The sequence below is a fragment of the Lathyrus oleraceus genome, chromosome 6 (genome assembly GCF_024323335.1).
Source record: "Lathyrus oleraceus cultivar Zhongwan6 chromosome 6, CAAS_Psat_ZW6_1.0, whole genome shotgun sequence".
Taxonomy (NCBI): domain Eukaryota; kingdom Viridiplantae; phylum Streptophyta; class Magnoliopsida; order Fabales; family Fabaceae; genus Lathyrus; species Lathyrus oleraceus.
The window spans coordinates 62479960-62488737 of record NC_066584.1 but is presented as its reverse complement, the minus strand read 5'-3'; the positions used below and the strand labels follow the sequence as shown (position 1 = coordinate 62488737).

The 8778-nt window shown below is 36.5% G+C and overlaps 1 long non-coding RNA gene across 6 annotated transcripts; it reads right to left on the bottom strand.

The window, feature by feature from the left end:
* Window positions 1–2687: 2687 nt before the first annotated feature.
* On the bottom strand, window positions 2688–7342 carry LOC127091662 (uncharacterized). 6 transcript variants are annotated; one of them, XR_007791960.1, is made up of 12 exons: window positions 7048–7342; window positions 6811–6915; window positions 5946–6708; window positions 5771–5831; window positions 5554–5618; window positions 5266–5441; window positions 5095–5168; window positions 4821–4994; window positions 4461–4745; window positions 3979–4342; window positions 3349–3833; window positions 2688–3225 (listed from the first exon to the last, which is right to left on the bottom strand). It is a non-coding gene; the product is annotated as an uncharacterized LOC127091662 (long non-coding RNA). The 6 variants fall into 6 exon arrangements; XR_007791963.1 differs by having other exon boundaries at window positions 5288–5441; XR_007791964.1 differs by having other exon boundaries at window positions 5306–5441.
* Between the last annotated feature and the right edge of the window lie 1436 nt (window positions 7343–8778).

Sequence of the window (8778 nt, the reverse complement as noted above, 5' to 3'; positions counted from 1 at the left end):
GTAATGCTAAACACCTCGAACTTGCTTCACAACTTCGTTCAAGACCATAATCATTCTTGCCTACAGGCTTTGAGTTACAAATACTCTCAGCTTTGAACACTGAGAAACACATGGTAACCTTCCCACAGATTGGGAGGTTTACCTCACACACACCCCTAAATTTTCATTCTATGAGGCTTACAAAAACTAGGTTACAATATGCTATTTATAACCTAATCACCCAACTGGATTTGGGCCTTCAGAAATCGCAGCAAACTTCTCCTTTGCTGTTACAACATCAGCAGAACCTTTCTGCTACAAACAAGGTCTTCAATCTTTTAGTTCCTAAAATATCTCCATATTTAGTTCCTAAAATATCTCCATATTTAGTTCCTACAATATCTCCATATGTAGTTCCTAAAATATCTCCATATTTAGTTCCTAAAATATCTCAAGACCTCCACAAATAATTCCACATAGGATTCTAACTAATTTCCACATATTAGTGTGCTAACAAATAGGCTATTTGTTAGGTTCCTTAATTGTAGCTTGGTTGTTGGTTTCCTGGATTTTAGCCTGAGAAAAATGCTGAAACAGAAAAACTAAACAACCTACAATATAGCATATGCTGTCAGGAATGAATGTCACAACATTCAGTTTGACTTCCAAATCATTAACCATATGCTAAGTCTGTTTTTCCTGAAAACAGACTGTACAATTTGCTGTACTGTACAGAACCAATCTATCCATACTTCAGTATCAGCGTACATTAATAAATGTCAAAACATCCAATTTGACATTCACACATAGAGCCTTACATCAGGTCTGTTATCCTCTTGATAAGCAGACTGAGTTGCATACTGAAATGTAGCAGAAAACCAATCTGCTTATTGTTCAGTATATGCTGTCAATGATGAATGTCATAACATCCAGTTTGACATTCAGACAGTAGGCCTTATGCCAGGTCTGTTATTTCCTTGATAAGCAGACTGATAATAAATACTGAGTTATAGTAGAACACCACCTGTTCTATTCCTCAGTATCTGCTGACAGGGATGAATGTCATAACGTCCAGTTTGACATTCAATGAATCCTGTATTAGCTAATCCTGCAGTACACTACTCAGAATGTCATGACATCAGCCAAGACATCAGAGTACAACTAGGTATTCTAACATACAATGCAGTCAAACAAACATCTCCACATCATGTCATGACATCAGTCAAGACAGTAGAATCCAGCTAGTGTTTTACCATACAATGCAGCCAATCAAACATCTACAAACTCCCCCTTTGGCAAATTTTTGGCTAAAACACTTTGGCTTCACAACAGAGTCCATAGCAGCGGAAAACACACATCTAGCAGGAAATTAACCTAGCTAATACACTCAGAGTAGCAGCACACTCACACAGATGTTCCACTTCTATTTGAGTGTTGATGTGTGTGAAGTTTTTATTTAACTTCCATGTGTGTGAGTGTGCTGCCACTCTGAGTACAGCTAGGTATTCTAACATACAATGCAGTCAAACAAACATCTCCACAGCATGTCATGACATCAGTCAAGACAGTAGAATCCAGCTAGTGTTTTACCATACAATGCAGCCAATCAAACATCTACAAACTCCCCCTTTGGCAAATTTTTGGCTAAAACACTTTGGCTTCACAACAGAGTCCATAGCAGCAGAAAACACACATCTAGCAGGAAATTAACCTAGCTAATACACTCAGAGTAGCAGCACACTCACACAGATGGAAGTTAAATAAAAACTTCACATAACAGCACACATACAGAAGTTAAATAAAAACTTCTAATTGCAGCACACATACACATACTCACACTCATAGAAGTGGAACCTCAGCTGCAGCACTACCTCTGGATTAGAGGATCTTCAATATCTGTTTAGCAAAACACTCTGTTGTCCTGGGGCATCACAGGTGTTACTCCCCCTTTTTGTCAAAAATGTTGCCAAAGCAACACTTTAAATTACAGACCAACATAAACAGAATTACACACAAATGACAGATACACAATCTTGATTTTACTTCACAGTTTCAATCAAGAATACCCCCTCTTGATCTTGCTTTACAGCTTTGATCAAGACACTACCCACTTGATCTTGCTTCACAACTTTGATCAAGTAGTCACACACTGTCTTCACAGCAGGTATATCAGGTGTCATACCTTGTTATCTGAGAACACATAGACCACAAGCTTGATGATTACTTGTGTCATACCCCGATTTTGATCCCGAATTTTTCCATTTTTTTTTTTTTATTTGGCACTTGGTTTAAAGTTCATTTGCATACAATCATTCCCAAATCCATGTTTTGTTACACATTGGTCATTGTCTATGCCTTTTTGATCATGGTGCTTTTGATTATAAAATGGATTTTAATTATTTGAATTTTTTTAATTTTCAATTTGATTTTAATTTCGAATTAAGTTTAATTCCAAATTTCAATTTAATTTTAATTGTTATTTTTACTGATGATTCAAACTCTAATTGGTTTTAATTTTCAAATAGATGTTAGAATTGATATCAAAAGTAATTTTAACAAATTATGGATTAATTTGATTTTAATTGGGTTTTTACTGATTTTTTTATTATTATTTAAATTGATATTTAAATTAGTCTTGGATTATTTCTAAAAATCCATTTTATAACCGTAGTTCATCCCAAATCAAAATAGCACATACACACATTTCATAACATTCAATAATATTTAGCTTTCAAGCATTTCCGAACTCATTTTCGTACACATATTTTCATGTCCAATTACATTTAATTACCATTGCATATCCATTCCCATATCCTACAACTAACTCCTACGTTACAACCAATTCTCAAAATTCATCCAAAAATTACAACCAAGGTATAACCATAATTCACCTCAAATCCCAATCCCAATCCCATAAGAGTTCCCAAATAGCCTACCATCCAAATCACAACAATAGCAACGTGCATCAAAATCAAATCAAAGAAACCAATACAATTTCCTTCCTATACAGTGAATTCCCATCCGCCAAACCCCATGTTGGCATATGGTCTTTGCGCCTGCCACCCCATGGCATTCTCCGCCACCTCCAACAATGCCGCAATCTTTCCGTTCCGGTTGGAATTTCACACCAAGCTCACTCCTTGACCCAATCTTCAACAGTCCAGAATTCTGGAAGAACCAGTAACAAGCTCAACCACTTTTCAGCCGCCGTTACCCAGGATGAAGTGCTTGCAGTTACGGTATCACCTGAAACCAATAAAGAATGACAAGTTTAAATTTCAAAACTCACAACAACAAAAAGCAAGTTGGCAGCATATAATATAACCATTTAAAAACCCAACAACAACTCATCCACATGTCAAGGCAAACCTCTCAGGCTACTGCTGCACAGATGAATCTTTTGCAACAGCAGAGACTTTTGCAACATCAGCAGCAGTAACTCTTAAAGTCAATACCTCAGCAGCAACGGTCCCAGCTACCGCAACAGTTTCAACAGCAGAATATGCCCATAAGGTCTCCTGTGAAACCAGCATATGAACCTGGGATGTGTGCTAGGCGGCTGACACATTACATGTATCAGCAACAACACAGACCTGAAGATATGTTCTTGGAAATTTTGTGCTCGGCATCATGAAGAGCTCATCCCCAGAAGATTGTTAATTCCTCAGGTTAGTCAGCTTGAAGCAGTTGCTCAAAAATATCAGGCATGTACACAAAATGCAGCACCCAATCTATCCATTCCAGAGTTGCAAAATAATTGCAATTTGTTTGTTGCATCAGCCCGTCAGTTGGCAAAAGCCTTGGAAGTTCCATTGGTTAATGATTTAGGATACACAAAGAGATATGTGCGGTGCCTACAAATATCAAAAGTGGTAAATAGTATGAAAGACTTGATAGATTATAGCAGAGAAACAGGAACAGAAACAAAGATGGTAAGAAGAAGAAGAAATCGTTAACAAAACATCAAAACAAAAAGAATTGAGAAAAGAGACACATTACCTTCAGGACTTTCATCCGGACTGCCTTAAGGAACCTCTGTATTTAACTACTGAAGATGTCTTAAAGTATGAGCAAGCTTATAAAGAGGGTTATACAGTTGCTCTGCGTGGTCTGGAATTTCGGTATCCGGGTATTGCTGCTATTGCTGATACATTAGCACTTATGTTTGGCCAACCTTCAGTAGATGCCAATTTGTACTTAACACCACCTAACTCTCAAGGTTTGGCCCGTCACTTTGATGATTACTGTGTATTTGTCTGCCAAATTTTTTGGCTCGAAGAAGTGGACCGTGTATTCTCGACCTGGTCAGCTGTTACCCCGCTTATATGATAATCTCTGTGGTTCTGATTTTAAATCTTCAAACCTGCAGCACAAGGACAATGTTGTATATTGCAAGACAAAACATGCTTAAATATCTGTGTTACAAGAAAACTCATTGAAGTTACAAAAAGACATAATATTTAAGTATGCTTTCCGTATACCTTTGTACATGTTGCATTTTCGCTATAAGCTGTTGCAAAACAAAAAAAAGGAGCCATTCAGGAAGCTTCTCGTAATGGTTCAGATGTGGTGCTCGTTGATACAGCTGGTCATATGCAGGATAATGAACCGTTGATGAGAGCATTGTCAAAGCTGATCTACCTTAACAATCTCCACACTGAATTTCTTCTCGGCACATGGGTTCCGGCTCTGAATATATTTGAGTCCAGCTTACGACGTCGAAACTGTGCAGAAGCTCGTTGAGGCGTTTGTAGCACAGGAACATCCTGAAACATTAAAAAACCGGAGGAGTTCAGTTTACTTATCACTCAAGCCATAAGCTAAATTCAAAAACAACAAACCTGGCATATGCCTCTCACTGCAGCACTCAATGTTACGTGTTTTTGATTGGATCCTTCTAACTTTCCATTTCCAAAGGATAAGTCGTGGATGATTCAGCATGTTGCTGTTACTTGCATCTCTTTAGATGAAGGACCTTCACCCATTGATAGCCGGTATCTAAACAGACCTCAAACCTGCAGATTTTGGTTTCCAAGCAAACAAAACAAATTGTACATCAGTTCAATAATAATATTAAACCAGATCATGTAACAATGGTAGCAGTTCTAAACAGACCTCAAACCTACAGCTTGTATTCATTCCGGTCTTGTAACACAAGGGCAATTGCTATTTAGACAAATGATAGAAGTCTACGCAAATAAATTCAAGGATTAAGCACTATTCTTGTATGGACCATCTCTTTGGAAGAGCTGGTCTCATTGACAAAGCAAAGGAGTTTGGAAGTACAAGATTATATATGTACGGTTACCGTCATGCTAAGACCCACCGGAGTCATTTCAAGACGATTAAATTCTTAAACTGACTATTGTGCTTCAGCCTCATCAAGATACAAGCCAAGCACCTGTTATTAAAATCAACCGGCGGCCAATGCAATTTTGTGCAGAATTCCAAACTTGACAAACCTGCAGCAGAAAGAAATGAAGGTTAAGCCTGTCAATCTAATGGAGTAATCTTATGCAGGTAGGAATACAGAATCAATGGAGGAAAGAGCTGTTGGTATTATGCAGGCAACACCTGTTACAACTAGAGAGAAAGAACTGCATTTGCAGGAGACTCAACTCCAACAGAGCACCGGAAGCCTTGTCGACGAATTGCGGAGACAAAAGATGAAAAATGTTCGGTTAGAGAGACAGTTGAGCAGTGTGAACAACAAAATTGAAAAATGAAGAACAAGATGATGAGCTTTATCATGGTTTGATTAATCTTGAGGGATATGGGCATATCTTATTACCATGTATGAGCGTGTGGTTGCGGCAGACAACAATTTTTGAGATGCTATTCCTTGAGTCAACCTGCCAATTCAAACCACGAGTCAGCATAGCATAACAGCCCAAATATATTAATGCACTAACAACAGTATAACAGCAGGATTGGTTTTGGATCGCACCAAACTGTCTTGCAAATACCTGCAATCAGCTTCTGAGTGACTCCAACAAGGACTGCCGGTCTTCCGCAAAGTTCTGTTGGAATGCTTCCAGCTCCATCATCACCAACAATGCAATTTCTGAGAGAAATATTTACGCTACTGCTGCAGCCGCTGCTTCTACCAGAAGACAAAATCTTAGCAGAAATCAAACCAGCTTGACGCGGACCTCGCAGACTCCGCGTGCCCTATTTGACTTGGTCACCGTGCTTGACATCAGTGGTAGCCTGGCTGGAACTAAGCTCGCACTACTAAAAAGGGCTATGGGATTTCTGTTATTGTTTTCTCTTCCACGGCTCGCCGTCTCCTTCCACTATGTAAGATGACTGATTCTGGACGGCAACAGGCATTACAAGCTGTTAATTCTTTGGTTGCAAATGGTGGTACCAGTATTGCGGAAGGGCTGAGAAAAGGTGCCAAGATAATGGAAGACCGAAAAGAAAAGAACTAAGTTGCGAATATTATTCTGTTGTCGGATGGGCAAGATAATTACACTGTTGGCAGCTCGGGAAATGACCAACCTCAACCAAACTATCATTTGCTTCTGCCGATTTCCATCAGTGGTCGAGATAATTCGGGATTTCAAATTCCCGTGCATGCTTTTGGATTTGGCGCAGACCATGATGCCTCGTCAATGCACTCAATTTCGGAGATCTCCGGCGGAACATTTTCATTCACCGTAACCGAAACTGTGAACCAGAGCTGTGATCAAAATCGAAACTGCTTTTGAATCTTCAATATTTTTACTGCAGTAACACAAAGCAATTGGCAAGTCAGTTAAAATTTCAAATAAATTCCTAAATTGGAATAGAGACAAAATTCAAAGAGAAAGTTTGAGCTCAGATTACCTGTTCCAAGTTCAAACATCAAAGGGACCAATCCAATACTGGGCACAAAAAGTGTTTTTGGCAGAAACCCCTTTTGATCTCCATAGACCAAATTCGAAACCCTATCTGCAGAAGATAAATAGAGAGAAAGGGTGAATCGGTGGGAGAGAAAAAAAATTGGAGCGGCGGCTACAAAATTTTTCATCAATCTCACAAGATCTTTTGCACAGTACACCAAACTTAATCGAGTTAGATTACCTGAAGCCACCGCTACGAAGAAAAGGAGGCGAAGGCAGTTCAGAGGAAGGCCAAATCGATCAAGTCGACGTCGCGTCCGCGGGTTCACAGGTTATCACTTTCTCTTTATGCATGATGCGTTCGATTGTTTACCATTATTTGTTTGTCATTGTTTGAAAATCCATCACCGGCGTTATTTCGTGATGCTTCTGTACGGTTTAGGTGTTGTTGTTCTGAAAAAGGAGAGGGGTTTGGTACAGAATGAGAGCGATGGAGAGTTTGAGAGAGGAAGAGTGAACTCTAGCTCATTCATTTTTTATTTTTATTTTTTATCCTTTTATTATTTTTTTTATTTTTTTTTAGTGTTTTTTTTAGGTTCTAAAAATAATATAAAAAAGGGATAAATAAAAATATAAACTTTTTTTCTTTTTTTCTTTCTCTTTTATTTTATTATTAATTAAAAAGATTAAGTTCTTATTTTTAAAAAAAATAAATAATATGTATCTAAAAAATGAGAGATTTTTTTTCTTTTTTAATTTAATTTTGTCATCTTTATATTTGATTTTATTATTTAAGTGATTGCCTAGATTTATTTTATCCAAAAATAATTTTAAAAAAATCAATCATTTTTTTCCCATAATGTTTCAAAATCAAACAAATAAATAGTCATAAGTGTGGATATTGTAAGCATTAATTTATTTTAATTATATTTTCAAAAAATAATAAATAAAAAATAGAAAGAAATGAATCAGATCGTGGTATATTAAAATAGTCATAAGTGTGGATATTGTAGTCATAAGTGCTTAGATTTTTTTTTAAAAAAAAAAAATTAAATGTAAGGATTCAAAAATATCATAATATCCAAAAAAATATTTTATTAAAGAAAAAGATGCCTTAAAAATAAAAATAAATTACCTTTTTAAAAAAATTCGTTTTTTATAAATAAAAACAAATAAAATCAACCGTGTTCTAAAAAAGGAAAAAATAATAAGCGCTCGATCCAATGTCGAACCATTTTTCTCAAGTCAAACCAACAGCCAGGCGGCTATGGTTTTGTTTTATATTCCTCCATCATTTAGTTAGGTGGTCCAGTAACATTAGCCCATCTCATTTTAATTAATTTGTTTTCTAAACTATCTTCAGCTAGTTCTGTTTATATACCCATAGTTGTTATTGTGAATAATAACTAATCATAAATGGTCTAGTGGAGAGGGTTAGTTTCATGGTCTTTAGTGGAGTGGGTTCAATACTCATATATAGCATTTTATTTCTTTTAGCATTCACTTTTTTTTCATGTTTATGTTTTATTATAATTTCTCCTATACTCATAGTTTCATTATTGTTTAATAACACAAGTTTGGTTTCTTTTAATTTCATCATTCATTCAAAACCATTTTAAACTATTAAAATCACACTTTTCTCGATTTAATATCGAGCCCATTTTCCATACCCTTGTAAGTCGATTGCTTTTTAAGCATCGCCATCAACCTCACATAGCTTACTCTTGGGCTTTCTTACAATGAGTCGGTTCTCTTGCACTTACACTCATACTTCGCATCATTTTATTGTTTGGGCCCGATTTAATTACTTCATGATTTTTGAATCCCCATTTGACAAAATGTACCCCACTTCCCCAATGTGTATATAATTTTGTATTTGTTTTATTTTTCTATTTTAGATACTAACACAAGAATAAAATCAACAATTTCAAAAAATGCAAAAAATATGACTCGATCCAACGTCAAGTATTTT